At 45.2% G+C, this 15,122-nt stretch overlaps 1 long non-coding RNA gene across 1 annotated transcript; it reads left to right on the top strand.

The window, feature by feature from the left end:
* The first annotated feature begins 2,413 nt into the window (after nucleotides 1-2,413).
* LOC146543440 (uncharacterized) lies at nucleotides 2,414-14,685 on the top strand. The gene is made up of 4 exons (XR_014886430.1): nucleotides 2,414-3,678; nucleotides 4,769-4,897; nucleotides 12,241-12,407; nucleotides 14,599-14,685. It is a non-coding gene; the product is annotated as an uncharacterized LOC146543440 (long non-coding RNA).
* Nucleotides 14,686-15,122: the final 437 nt, after the last annotated feature.

The raw sequence follows: 15,122 nt of genomic DNA, 5'->3' as shown, positions 1-15,122 counted from the left end.
TCTGATATAAGAGTTTTAGCTGTTTAACTTAACTTGCTCTGCAAGAAAAGCATAGGAAATGGCTTTTTCCATTCTGAAGATATTAGAGTTTAAATAATTTAAAAATACGTGCATAAAAAAGTCATTGAAGTCAATGCTATGATACCTCTAGGTGACCAGGTTGGTCTGTACTCCTTATTTAAGCAACAACAACAAACTAACTAAAAAAAACCCACGCTGATAACGCTGAAGTTAACATTTTCTGTACTAGTTTTACAGTGGGCCTCCATTCTGTACAGTTATACAGTATCGTGAGCTAAAGTGAACCAAATCTAAACTGTTGTGGCATATAAAAACAGCAAACAAAGGAAGGCAGCTTTTTTCCCTAACCCCCTGAGATTTATTCTGACAGTTTGCAACTAGATGAAATGGATAATGGAAGTCCCTTGTCACAATAACTCAGTTTAAATGTATTGTCAGATTAATAGACTCAGTTATCCACTCTTCCAAGGAGAAAAACGACTTGTGGTTTCAAATCATGCCCTCTCTCGTAGCACCCAATCAAATTAACTGAGCAGTCCAAATTTAGACTCCCAGCAGAAGCCAGGCTCTTTATGCACTGTGCCATAAAAATGAGTTTATTTCTGTTTTTAATGCTGGCCAAATGACTTCCACTAGCCACAGCAACACCTCTTGGTGGCCATGCAGCTGGTAACCTCATCTCATGGAGCCATGCAGTGTCCCCACATCTCCCGTCCTTCCCATCAGCTCATGGGCACCTGAGCTTTTGACTGAACTGCTGCTTAATGAGGGGATAAAAGCTGCTCTTACAGGGCTGTAGGGCTGTATTTTCTGCTGCTTTAAAGTGATGTGGGGAAGCGGTGCTGTACAGCTGGTGGGAGGTTGGCTCGTGGAGCTGCTGTGGATGTGTTAAGGCGTTCTGTAGGATTTACCATGGCCAGTTCCCAAAAATGCCTACACACGGCTCTCCTTGTCACAGAATCATTAAGGTGGGAAAAGACCTCTAAGATCATCGAGTCCAACTGTCCTTCTGATCCAAGGGAGGATGTACACCATGTCTCGTCCCTTCCCCAAATAACCCCATGCAATATTTTCCCCTTCTATCCAAGGCAGCTGGTTTGCTCTGTGCTGCACCAGGTAGGCAACGAGGGCAGCCCCTTAAGGGCTGCAGCCTCAGCAGTGTGCTCTCCCTGCCCTCAGCCCTCAGAGCTGTAGATGTGCAGCAGGTTGGTTAGGGTTTGGGGTGAACATATTCTATTCTGCACGTTGTCAGGAAATAAATTTTCAGCCCCTCAGCCCATTGCATGCGGTGTGTGTGTGGGAAGCAGTGCCATTTATCAGTGCATCTGCAATGAATTCTCCTGGTTTACATCTGGAGAGAGGCAAATTGTTGGCTTTAATAGCTGCAAGCTCCTCTGATCTGCAGTCACTGTCTGGGAGATCTTTTGATCTGACAAAACATTTGTGGAACGCTGCACGGCTCCTTCGTCAGCATCTCGGGAGGAATCCTGCTGTCAGGCTGCAGACATAGGACAAGTGAATGGGCAATTTTGAAGTCTAAACCTCATGGAGCTGGAGATGCTCTTAGGCAGCAGTTTACCTGCCATTGCCTCTGGCTCTGTTTGCTGCCTCTTGTGAGTTAGTGCAATAGCTCACATTTCCTCTGCAGACAGTCACCAAGTTTACTTGCTAGAATCTCATCCTGTTCTCTTAATTAGGCATTTTCATGCAATGAACCATATGGAAGTCAGTGAAAGAAGTGTTGATGTGCAGCGCGGATGGTGATTGATAAAGCTGGCAGATGGGTGGATGGATGGCTTTGAAGACTGGATTTTCAGTTAGATTTGTTTTGAAACCAAGTAAATAAGATGGATAGAACTCAGTGGCAGGGAGGATGTGCAGCAGGGCTCCTTCCTTGCACTGTCAGCAACTGTTCAGGTCGATGGCCTCCCTGCAAACAGCTTACATTTTTCAACTGCATGGAATCCTTTGGGTTGGAAGGGACCTTAAAGCCCACTCAGTTCCAACCCCTGTAGTGGGCAGGACATTTCCCACAGATTATGCTGTCCAGGGCCCCATTTGTGGCCTTGGGCACCTCCAGGGATGTGGCACCCACAGCTCTGGGCAGCAGTGCCATGGTCTCTGAGCCAATGTAAAATGTCACTGTTCATTTCCAGTTATGTTTTCTTTTTCTTCATTTCTCATATCTCTTCTTTTTCTGCTTCTTACAGAACTTCCATCTTCCATTTCATCTCTTCTTTGCACATCTCCATTGTCTTCCCATTTTCTTCAGGACGCAGACAATCTCTGACTATTTGGGACTTTTTCCAACAGAATAACAGAGAGTTGTCATTGTGACGTGGTCTGTTGTCTGAATTCCTGCATGCAATTCTGTACAGATGGATTTAGGAAAGCAACTAAAGAGCATGCATTCAAAAACAGATTTGAGTGCTGTTCCATGCAGAGCTTCTAGTAGTCCTTCTCTGTTCTGTCATTTTGCAAAACTTCCTCAAGAATCAGTAATCCCCAGGAATACCTGGAAGCTTTCCCCATGCAGCTGCATGAGAACTGAGCATCATGGCACAGACAGTGAAGGCAACATTTGTGTGACCCTTCTCTGGCTGGCAAAACTGCTGAGCACAGCATAACCCCAAGGCACGCTGGAGCTCTTTTACTTTAAACTGTAGCCATGAAATATAGGAGAAAAGCCCAATGAAGCTAAAGCTCCTGTCCTTTTATTTCGTCTCTTAACATGTAAAAATAATAGAAGCGCCTGCTGCCTGCTGGGCTCGTTAAATTAGTCTTTTTATTTTCATAAATCACTGCGGTGGAATCTGAATTATTTACTCCGCAAACTCGAGGCTACATTGATCTCCCGCCTCCAGTTGCTCGGAGCCCATTTCTGCATTGGTTTTGGAGCAGTTTCCCTCCTGCCTTGTGTTGGGGCCACCTGGGCAGGTCCCATCCCAGCGGCTGTGGGGTGGCTGCAAACTTCAAAAGCTGCCCAGAATGCCGGCCCTGTGCAGCCTCTGCTGCCGCTAAATTATGCATCAGCACACAGCAGATCAAACACCTCCGTATCATGAGCTCGTGGGTCTTTGGCAAAGCAATAAGAACCTCAGCATTCCTTCCTTGGTAATACGTGGGGCGGTTGCTCTGCACGCTGGAGAGTAATGGCGCCGGGGTGTGGGGGTGCGCGTGTGATTTTCTTAAGCGAAGCACTTCAATCAGAGCTCCATTCTACTGTAAACCCAATTAGCTTCAATCTCCGCCAAGTCAGCTCGGCTGTCTGCAGGAATGTATGTACAGCTATGAATAATTGCTACACCCGGTTTTCTTTCCATCTAAGAAACGCCACGAGGCTTTTGCTACCACCAGGTAAACCCTCTGCACGTGTCTCTGAGGTTCCAGATGAAGACATCTGCTCAGAAACGGTAAAGGTGTTTGAATAGTGCTCTGTGCTTGCAGAGGCTCAATAAGAAGCATGCACTTTCTTTGCTTTGGAGCAGGTCACTGAACCCAGGTCCTGCACTCCTTGGAGCCGTCAGGGCGCTGCCGTTAGCTGTGTGGGAGCAGGAAGGAGCACTTCCATGGCATCATGACGTGCTGCTGCACAATGAGCCCATTACTGCAGGAAAACACCAGCAGGGCGTCCTCTGTGTCATGCAAGAGGAAAGGGTAGGAAATGAAACGCTGCTACGATGTGTGAGGAAAATGGGTCACCTACTTTGTGTGAGGAAGCACGCAGGATGCTCGCAGCGTGTTTCAATGTGCAGTGCCTGGTTTGGAGCAGCTGGGATGTGGTTTTGCAGTTAGGATGATGCCGTGTGTGATCACCAGGCTTGTCGGTCGCCCTGCCTGGCAGTAGGATGGCAGGGAGCTGCTTCCAGGGCTCCTCCTTTCACTGAGATGGGCACTGTGGATCCTCTAGCTTTGGCCAGCTGGCAAATAGAGGATTGTCACGGTTTTATGATGTTTTGATATCAGTATTCCACATCATAATGTCATGTAGTGCACTGGGAGTTAAAGAGTTAGTGCTCCAGTTCTGTGGACTGTTGATATTTCTGGGTTCCTGGTTGGACAAGGATGTATTTCCTAAGATGAACTGTGTTGACATATTCATCTGGCTTAAACAAATCACACCTCGCTTACCTGCACGGGGTTCTACCTTAAATATTTACACGCCTTTCCCCCATGCAGGTGCAATATCCCCATTCTTCCCTCTCCATCTATATATAAAGTTTGCTGGGGGTGGTCAGTCACCTGCCTAACTCCAGCCTGGAGTCCCCTTCTCATTTTTGAAATTGGATCGTGATTTCTTTTAGCATCCCTTGAGGACAGTCATATTCCAATGACACTTTGAAGACTCTAAGATTGTTTTCTTGCAAGGCATTTTATTTTACTTTTTAATTTTCCTTCAAGCCCAAGGTTCAGAAAGCAGCGCTGTGCTCTGTGCTGCCTATTGGCTACCAGCTATACAACAATGCTTTGGTGCTTCAGGGAAAAGGTGAGATGCTCTGCAAGATTTGAAAACGTCCCGATTTTTATTCCTGAAGAGTTAAATGATGTGGATTTACACTGACACACGTATATAGGCAGCCTTTTTCCCCCCAGATATGGTGTTATATAAAGCAGCATGACATTATTTCATTTGTCTTTTTTTAATACCCACCAAAGTAATATGTTTGCACGAAGATTGAAAGAATTAGATATGAAAATATTTGCAGTGCTACAGGGGAGGATACGATTGTAACTGATTTTATTGCAGCAGGTACAGAATTGAGTGCCTGGTGTGACACCTATGAACGGAGCTGCGCAAAGCAGGAGTGACAGTGTGGTTCCACAGCAGAACTCAGTGCCATGCTGCTCCTTGCAGCTCCAGTTTCCCTTCTCCTGGGTGAGTGACGATGTGTCTGCTGTTCTCTGTACACAGTCATCTGTCAACAGCCGCTTTCTCAGTTACTCCTGGTGTGTGTGTGGGGGTGGTGTGGAGGAGCAGATGATCCCTGATAATAGTACATTATCAACAGGGGGAGGTTTCATTTTCTCTAAATAGAAACCATGTCTGAATAGTTGCAAGTCTCCCAGACACTGTGAAATCTGGAGGGGAATTCAAACCTTCATTTTTTTTTCTGTGGGATTGTCTAAAAGCACACGTACATCTCATTTCTTCTGAAAAATGCAGTATGTACTGCTGCTGTAGTGTCTGTCTGTGAACTCAGATACGTTGGGCCCAAGAAGACCATGTGGTCCTCCAGTGAGTCTTCCAAGTATCCAAATAGTGCAGAACCCCATACAGTGTGCAGAAATAGGGGGCAGCCCTCAAACAAAAGCCAAGGGAGGAGTTTCAGTTAATGGAGGACCTGTTCCAGGCAGCTCTTATTCAGTGGTTGTTACAAGTTGGGCTTTGGTAATGACATCCCAGTAGAGGTGATTTATCCAGAAAGAAACAGGAGGTGTATTAAGCTTGATGGCTGCTGTGTCTTGAAAAGCGTTATTACATGAGGGATTTTCTGCTTGGTGTAGATGCAAGTTGTTTTGGCTGGAAGAGGAAGAGTGTCAGCCTTCCCCAGCCATCCATAGACAGTGACAAAAATTGTTAGAGAGCAGTGTGGGGGGAGGCAGAAGAGTGGCCATGCTTCTCCTTACCTGCTTCATTAGTAACTGCTTTGGTACACTCATTACCCAAGGACATTATCACAAATTGTAGTTTGTCCTGGGTGATTGTGCCGTTGACTAAAATGTCAATGACAGTGCAGAAGGGAAGGAGGTTAAGGACAATTTCAGAGGCTATTAATGAACTACAGACTTGCTCAGTTGACAGAGCCTTCTGAGAAAAGAAAAACAAAGATTTTGTCTTTTTCAGTCTTTATACTTCCAGCAATGTTGCTGTTATCGATTGGATGCAAGAGAAGTTTTACTCCCATTTATTTTAATTTCTGGATGATGATGGAGCCTCTATCTGCAAACTGCATCTGTGGCCAAGGGGAGGTGCTGCTCAGAGCTGCAGGAATCACTGGGCAGAGGCAGTGCTCACTTGGGGGTGGCCCTGCTCTGGAAAGCCCAAGGGCAAAGCTCTGTCTTGCTGAGCACTTGCTTGAGGCCTTTCACTTATTTCCTGCTTTCACGTCACTGTTTAGGATGTGGGCCCGGCACTCAGCTCTTACAGCCCTTTGCTTAGAGCTGAGCTCAAGCTGGGCTTTGTGATACTTGTGTGAAAGGAGATGGGAAGCAGTGTGATGCACATGGCACCAGAAATCGATGCACTTATCTCAGTGTTTGTAACAGGAGGGCTCTGCAATGGGAGCTATTTTAGAATATATGTGTGTGTGTGTATATATATCTATATCTTGCTTTAAGTGCAATTAGGGAGATTCAGCTGAAGGTTTCCTATGAGCTCATTACAGCATGGCAGGTGCAACTGATCCTCCCAGCGAAGCGCTGCAGTACGCTAAATGTGGAGAGGCTGCAGAGCCGCATGGCAGAGCTGGAGTATTCTGGGATGGGGGAGCAGATGGGCTCCCCTAAGGGATCCCAGGAACTCCCACAGATGGATTTAGCACCACAATATATAGAATATTCTTGTTACTAGTCCAATGAAGGGCAGCGTTCTCATGCAGGGGAAGTGCAACGTGTGCAGTCAGACATTAGTGCAGAGGAGTTCTGGCAACTGATTTGAAAACTGTAGCCCTACGTGTGGATTTTTCAGTTCATTTGAAAGTTTAAGCATTTGCTGCAGTTTCTGTATTCACTGCAAATGCTATGGAGGGACTGTGCAAGATGCAAAACCTCTGCATGCATCTCCAGGCTTTGTCTGCAACACCCACAGTACTCCTGTGAGGCACAGCTTAAAAATGTTGCATCCTATAAATGGAAATATTGTGAGAGTGTGTGAGTCCTTGGGACTGCACCTGTCATACCAGCAGATCGCTGGGGCATTGAGTTGTGCAGGGCCTGCCCTCCCAGCTGTGCCATCCCCAAACCCTGCAGGGTGTGCAGGGATTCATGGAGATGGGACAGCTGAGTTCAGCAGCTCTGCTTCCTGCACCGCGCCGCTCTGCTGCAGCTTAGAGCCAATTAATTGTGTGAATCCTATTTGTAGCTCGTGTTCCTCCTTATATAATCCTCATTTGTTTCAAATGAGCAGAGAATGTGCCCCTGAGATTCTAAACATACTTCGTTATTAAAGTTTAACCAGAAATTGTTACCTGCAGGAGCTAAACTTAGACCTAATGTAAAGTCAGCTGAAGAGGTGCTGCTACATCTCCTACCAGGTGTTAAGTAACACAGAGCCTTAAAGAGGGGCAGGGAAGGTGGCTTTGCAGCACTATGAGCATCAGTGGTAATGATCTATTCTATTTATTTCTGCAATGAGCAGAATCAGATTAAAACCCCAAACGCAGCAGTTAATTGGGCGATTGCACAGCAACTGGCACTTGGTTTTGTTCTCTGCTCCCCACGATGCTGTGTGCTGCTGGGGGCAGCTGGGAGCAGCACGTGGTGCACCCCGACACCGAGCACTGCAGGGACGTGAGGGAAATGCAAGGGCCAGATGTATGGTATGGCCTTGTTGCATTGACATGCATTAGTGCTGCCTCTGCCACCCAAAATAACAGCAGCCTTGTGTTAACAAGGTGCTTTTAAAGGCTTGGAGTGGGATATTGGGCTCATCTGTGAGCTCTGCCATTCCTCTCACAGATTTGTGGTTCATCTTGCAAGGATATTCCCATGCAGCCTGAAACGTGAGATTGGTTAAGGTGCTGAGGGTGTTAATGAGCCAAAGTGAATAATGCTCAGCTGTTCTAATAGGTACGTGGCTAGAGAGTGCAAGCACAGAAGGGCAGCAGTCCCTTTGCAGCTCAGGAGCAGCGACTTTCATCATCACTGTGGCTGTGGCATGCCCCTCTGAAATCAATGAAAGCCAATTCTGCCTCGGTGTGATAGATTGCTTGGAGATCTCGGTGGGATTTTTCTCCAAAATGTGATGTGAATTGGATATGGTGTTACAAATTACAATAGCCCTGGCCTCAGCAGGTGCTCATGTCCTTGTGTATTTCTGTGGCACCGTGAGAGCAATAGGAAGGGGTGATGGAGATGAGAGGGAGGGCTCTGCGGCGGTGTTTGGAGCAGGGCTGGGCTGGGGGGACCTGAGTGGGTCTGGGAAGGAGCTTTGTTTGGGGAGGTTTTGGGGATCTGCCTTAGCAAGGCACTGCCCATTCTGCCTCTGGTCCTGTGTAAAGCTGGCTGGAAGTGCACAGTTGCAAATTCCCTGCCACCACGAGCACAAATTGCTAAGGTGACTTAAATTACAGGAACATACTGGGAGACAAGATGTGGTTTTCCTCTAAGGTATACCAGGATATTTGTCAGTTCCTCTCCATTAGAAAGCAAACAGATTCAGAGGTGAAGATGAAAAGCGAGAAGCCCACAAAGATCAGATGAGAGGATGGAAATTACTGCTCAGGTAACCCAGCTACCTCCACGCTGTCACCATGGAGATCTCCCCATCCCTGCTCTGTGCATGCAAAGTGCTGAGAAACACTGCTTTCAATAATTGGCATCATATTTCTCCGGGTATATTAAGCTTGCCTTGGAATAAGGCTCATCGGGCTCCAAATGATTTCAGATAACCAGCTGTAATAGATCGGATCAGATGGTTCGGCACTGTGGCTTCTGATGATGCGCCGTGTTTCCATGCACAGTGTGAGCACAGCTGGGGGCACTGTGGGGCTGAGCAGGGGTACAACGATCCGCTGCTCCTCTCTCTGCATTCTGTGTGGATTTCTGTGCTCCGATCTAGATTTTCCTGGATTTCAGACAGAAAGAAAAATACCATTGCAATGCTGTACCCGCTCAGCAGGCTGCTGCAGAACCAGCCGGAATTCTTGTTGTGTTGTTTTTGTAGGTCAGTACTTATGGGCTCAAACAAATATTTTGCACGAGGAAGGCGATGAAGGTGTTCAGATTGCTGCTCTGATCTGCCTTCAGTGCCCCACGTGGCTGCCGTGGGTGAACCCAGCTGTGTGCTCCCCACTGCCCTGCTTACTGCAGCCCAGGGTCACAGCAGAATGCTGTCATTTTTCAGGTTGTGTCTTTTAAATGAATGGCAACGTTTGTGTTTTATGCTCTTGTATCCCTAAAACAATTTAGTCTGATGGTGATTATTAGCAGTCTCATTAAGAACAGTTTAGCTAAAAATCGAGACGCAGAGACTTCATCAAAGCCACACAAATCCAGATAATGCTCAGTTTCTAATTCGACTTCTATGCTTAGAAATAAATCCTCAGAGCATCAATTACTGTATCTGCTGTAAAGCAATTACGGCCGGCCTCCACTGCTCCGCTTTACATTTAGCTTAATAATTACTTTCACTTTAAACTACGAGCCACGGATTTTACAGTGCCTCCAGAACGACACAAAGCAGACACCAACAAAAAAACACCCACAAAAGCAGGAATTGCTTTCTTTTGTAATCAGGTTGATTAGACTGACGTATAATCAAACGCAGCAGGTGGGAGGATTAACGTAGCGCTAATTCCTAGCGGTCATTACTGCAAGGAAATTTAATCTGCAGAGTTCGCGAGGATTGCGGTTGCACGCTGGCAAGGCTCATTTCTGAGAGAGCAAAAACAACACAACTTTAAGTGCTGGGATCCAGCGTGACTCAGAACGGTGTCGACCTGCTGGCAATGCACAATACCTGGGATCTTGTATTTAATTGGAAATCAGATTCTTATTGATCACAGCCACTTAACAACTGCATCCGGAATCCATGTCTGTTCTCGGTTACATTTGTGGGAATGCAGTCTGAGTTAAACTCACTGATAGAGATTTTTGCAGCCGCTGTGTTTTGTCCCTGCAGGGTCTCTATTAGTGCACAGCACTAATGGAGTCATTTCTCGTCTTTGGATCAATTCAGAATAATTCTGCTGAAATGTAACAAGTTATGCTGGTTTCATATGAAAATAAAATGTGACAGTGGTGGCTGAGACCCAAAGTTAGGCAGAACTGAAGTTCTGATAGAAATTTTTTTTTAAGAAAAAAGATCAAAATAAATTCTTGCATTCAAATCCAGTGTCTGAAATTCCATCATGTGGGCATTTGCCATTATGTCCCAACTTGAGGTTAAGAAGGATGGACAGGAGCTTTGTGGGGTCCAAGAGAACTCCAGGGAAGAGTGAGTAGGAGGATGGCAAGGGACTGTTACCAGCACAGATAACCAAATTAACCAGGGAACTAACAGGCGAGTTACTAGATCAGTATGCACAGTAACAAATGGCAATGAATCACTGGAGATCTGGTGCTTTAATGATGCTGTTATAAAAATGATGGCCCTGAACTATTTCAGTCCACATATACTGAATTTTGGCTGATGCTTGTCAGTTTATATGCAAGAAAATTTATAGCATACAACCTAAATGAAACAGTCCTTGGACAAAAAGAAATGGATTGCAGGTGCAAACAAGCATGAAATGAAAATCTACTAATGAGTTTCCATTAGCAGCTAAATACATAATCGAATAATTTTAGCCAACACAGAGCAATGAAAAAATCAATTTATTCATCATAAGTACTACTATATAGATTGATATGGATTCATGCTCTTGTATATCTAAAACTGGTTTCGTTAAGTGAAACTTGAGCTTTGGATTCAATTAAAACAGCTAATAGCAGCAGAACATGAGCTGGCTTTTACTGAATATGAATGGAAACTATTTTCTTTGGAAACCCTGAATAACTCGTGACTCATTCTACCTTATGTTAATACGGAGTATTTCTATATGAAAGCTACAGACTAAAATATTTCAGAATGATGAACTAACATTGGCAAACCTGAATTTACGTACAGATGTCCATTAATGTAAGCAATAGTATCCTCAATTTTCTTATTTCTGCCTTAAGTAACATCTAACCTGACTGTTGTCAGCTATGGTTGTCAGACCATAACAACTATGGGAAATATTGCTCTATTGCAGCTCACACACAGACAAACTGGGTTTCCAGGCATTGGAAGTGCACACAAGGACCCTTTTTGTTCCTCATCTGCAGCAGAAGACACACTGGCAGAAAGATGCCAATTTAGTGAGGTGTGTGAGAACAGCAAAACGTTAAATAGTTCTCAGGGCCTTTTTATTTCCTCCCTGGAAGAAGAATTTAAAATGGGGTAGGCTTGGAATTTGGCATTAATGTCAACGTTTTAAGGCTCAGTAGTTTATGAATCAAAATACGCATATTATTTCCTAAACCTGAAGCCAAAGGAAACAATAATAATAGAGAAGAAGCAAACCAAAAGCTTTTACCAATGTTTTGGATGAGATAACTAGCTTTGGTGAGTCATTATTATTAGGTTTTAAGAACAGCATCCCTGACTGATGTCATGGGGATCTCAGATCAGAAACAGCTGTCCACTTGGGACAGGTTGTAGTGGACATTATTTCTCAGTGGATCTTACAGATGGTATTCAAAATTTATACCAAATGCATCACTGAAAAACAAATGAACTTGCTTGGGTTTGTCATACTTCTAGAAAAGCTTTCAACAAATGCATGCCTGCAGATCTCATTTTAGCATGACAATATATCCCATCGTAACCATCCCTTTGATTATATCCCATCAAGCTTCAGCAAAAACTCTGGATGGAAGCATGCAGACATTGCAGCACAAGTGGGGAGGAGGTTGGTGCACCCCGAGCTGATGGCCGTGGCCATGCCTGCTGCTCAGCCATCAGCAGCAGCACCTCGCTGAGTCCAACAGGCTGCAACCTGAACTCACACAGCACTTTGCATTTGGTGGGCTCCCTAAAAGATTTACGAGTTTGTCAAACTGAAATATCATCCACTCGCTGCTGAAGGCAGCTTCATTTGTGCATAAGGCACAGAGCTCTGTGAGCAGCAGTTCAGTGCTGGGTGATGAGTAACATGCTGGGGAGAGTCTGAAGGGGAACCTGGGCAGGTACAGTGCAGTGATCTGACCTGACATGATGTGGGAAGGCTGTGGGAGTTCTTGTAATCTGACTTCTGAAAAATACAACATGGCATCTCTCGTGTATTCCATATTTCAGGTATGGGTTTCTTCTGAAAGCAGATCCTTTAGCTTTAGGCACCTGTCAGATCCGAGGGCTGTAAGGCAGCAGGAGAAAAATCTTTTCACCCTAAAAAAAAACCAAAAAATAACATGGGAAGTGAGTAGCTGCTCCATTTCCAGTACTAGAAAACTTATTGCCTTTATCCTTGATTACAGCACTGCCTCAGAATACAGCTTCATCAGAAGATGCCAATGGTGTGGACATGGAGCTGCAGTGGGTGCAATGCTGTGGGGCTGCACTGTGTCTCCACCATCATCTCTACCCTCCATCACCACAGCAGCTTCCTTTGCCTGCCCACAGATGCACACATCTGGCTATAAAGGTAGTTTTCAAATCCATGGAGAATGCTGTTTGCCTAGGGGATTTCCTTCCGAGTTGGTATAACTTTGTGCTGCATGAATGCCTGATAGCAAACCAGTGGGAAAGATGTCTTTGTTATGGCCCTTACAAGTCATTGTTATAGCACTGATGGATTTTGGGGAGCTGGTGCTGTCAGAGGTGGGGATGGTACTTCAGAGCTGTTGGTTGCCTCTGTTGCCTCCATACTGGGTCATTTCAGCACATCTGATACAGGCATCTGCCGTTTGCTGAAAGCTGAGTGTTCAGTGATAGTACAAAAATTGAACTGGATTCCAGAAATTCTTATTCTAGCTTCTCCTGTGCTTACAATGGGATGTCCAAATGCCACAGGTCTCAAAATGAGTTTCTCCCCAACATCTCATTGTCTAAGGTGAGTTAAGGGCTGACAAGCAAGAGACCAGGTACCAGAAAACTATGTATTGTGGTTCCCAACTGAATTTGGTCACGGCATTGGAAAAGTCCATACAGCATATCCAGCTCCACTCTGAAGTGCCAGATAAAGTATATCCCATCTTCCTCCAAAACTTCAAACAAGAAACAAAGTTTTTGCAACTCTTTGCAGCCACTGTCATAACCCTGTGTATCAGTTGGCATCTTTTACCTCTCAGTGGTTGGAAATCTCACGTTTTCATTGCCCTGGATCACCAGATGCATTTATCAAACATGACAAATGCCTCCAACACACTAACTCACTCCTCTTGATCTCAATGGGTTACATAATCATTGTCATACTGACAATAAATTTAAAAATATTTGTGTTGCAAACTCAAATACTTCAGCTTTCTAGCAGGGCTGGGAAGCTACAGAAGGAAAATTGAATCCTAAATTAAATTTTAGAGTTTTTCAGTTTCTCAGAAATTTGATAAACATGCACTTTTGGGAGGATTTCGGATCTGTTTGTGGGGGGAAGCTGTTTTTTTAGATACTGACAGGAATGTTTCATGGACTAAAGGATTTTTTTTCTAAGACATAATGCTATATCTTCACAAGTAGGAAAATGTGGAAATGAAAAATGACTTCTCTGCCTTCCTGGGGAGCTGCCAGTGCTGTGGCTCGGCCATGTGTAGCCCTGATCCTTCTGTGTCCCAGGATGCCCAAACCAGCTGCTGGTGGCATTGCAGGGGGCTGAGGCAGCAGCCGTCCATCTCAGCTTCCAGGAAAAGACCAGAAGGCAGCTGAGCATCCCTGCCCCACTCTGACAGCAACTTACACCTGGAAAGCATTGGCAGGAAAGCAGTGAAGTCATTGCAGGTCAAATGCTGAGTGTGGCTTAAAAAGGGAAATTTGGACTATCGACACATGAACAAATTGCCCTAAGGAACCCATATACCAACTGATGTGTGAGAACCACTTCTTATCTGCAGTGAGAACCAGCCCTTGCAAGGTAACTTGATAGCTTTAATTAAAAAGATTCTCACTTGTTTCTTTGGAGCTGGCCAAAGCCAGTGAAGTGGCAGTGCCTCACATAACCCCATGTCTTATGCAAGAGCACAGGCAGCAAAACGCAGAGATCCTGGCTCTGGTCACAGCACAGCTGCTTCAGCCTTTACAGAGCTGGACCCCCATGGCCACAGTATATGAACAGATGTTTTAAAATAAGTTCCAGAAAGGACAGATGAATGCGACTGTTTCCTCCTCAAAGTCTATCGCTTAAATTTGTGTTTGTGCATAGGATTGTACCATGGACACCTAGGAGGTCTTTGTTCTCAGTCCGTATGTGAATCTTGTATTTTTGAAGTATATTTAATGTGCACAGAAACACAGATAACGTCTCAAAGCCAGTGTATTTACTGCTGTGCAGTCATACAGCACTTTGTCAGGTTTCTGCTGCATGCCATTCATTTTTAGGTCAGCTTAAAAAGGAGACTTGCCTGGGATTTTTCTCTGAGCTTTGGCCACCCAGTCCCCATTACAGCTGAGCGTGGGATTTTGCTGTAGAAAGGTGCTGATTTTGCAAGAATGCAAAACGTGTGCTGACATCGGTGCAAGATGTGCATCTGGAGTGATTAAAGACCAAACCCAATGGTATTAGCCTGGGATCTGGAAAATCTCTTCGCTGTGCAACTGCACCTTTTTAATAAGGGACAGCTTAAGGTTATGTACCCCAGTCCTGCTGATCAGCTGCACCATGATTGTCCAGATTCCTCTCTCAGCAGCTGCCCAGTTGACCTTGGAGCCACGAGGGACAGACAGGAAGGCAGCTCCTCACCTTGCTGCTCCTCATGCCAGCTGCACAGGGCTTTCTCATTACTGCAGTAAGTTCACTTCCATTACTGTTTTCTTCCCAAATACCATCCAATTTCCTTCACTGATAAATCCAGTGTGGTACAAAAGCATTTATTTCCCTGACAATCTAGTTTCCCGTTCTAAAAATGCCCAAACTTGAGGTCTCTTAAGGCACCTGACAGTAAAAATTCAGCTTGGGTGAACTCATGCTGCTCAGCAAGCATACCCAAATAGTGAGAAAATGGCACAGAACCACCACAGGAGGATGCACACAGATATAAGTAAGCCGACTTCTGTACAGTCCTTTGCTGTCCTCAGGGTGTTAACAGCACCTGGATTCAAATACCTGAAATATTGGTCTGTGCTGAGGAGCCTCTCAGGCAGCTCTGCCTCCTTCCTGAATGCTGGCAGTGGCTCAGGAGTGGCAGATGAGGACCGTCTGTGGGCAGAG

The sequence above is a fragment of the Meleagris gallopavo genome, chromosome 14 (genome assembly GCF_905368555.1).
Source record: "Meleagris gallopavo chromosome 14, MGAL_WU_HG_1.1, whole genome shotgun sequence".
NCBI classification, from domain to species: Eukaryota; Metazoa; Chordata; class Aves; order Galliformes; family Phasianidae; genus Meleagris; species Meleagris gallopavo.
The sequence above is the reverse complement of the archived record's forward strand: the minus strand, read 5'-3'. Positions and strand labels throughout refer to the sequence as shown.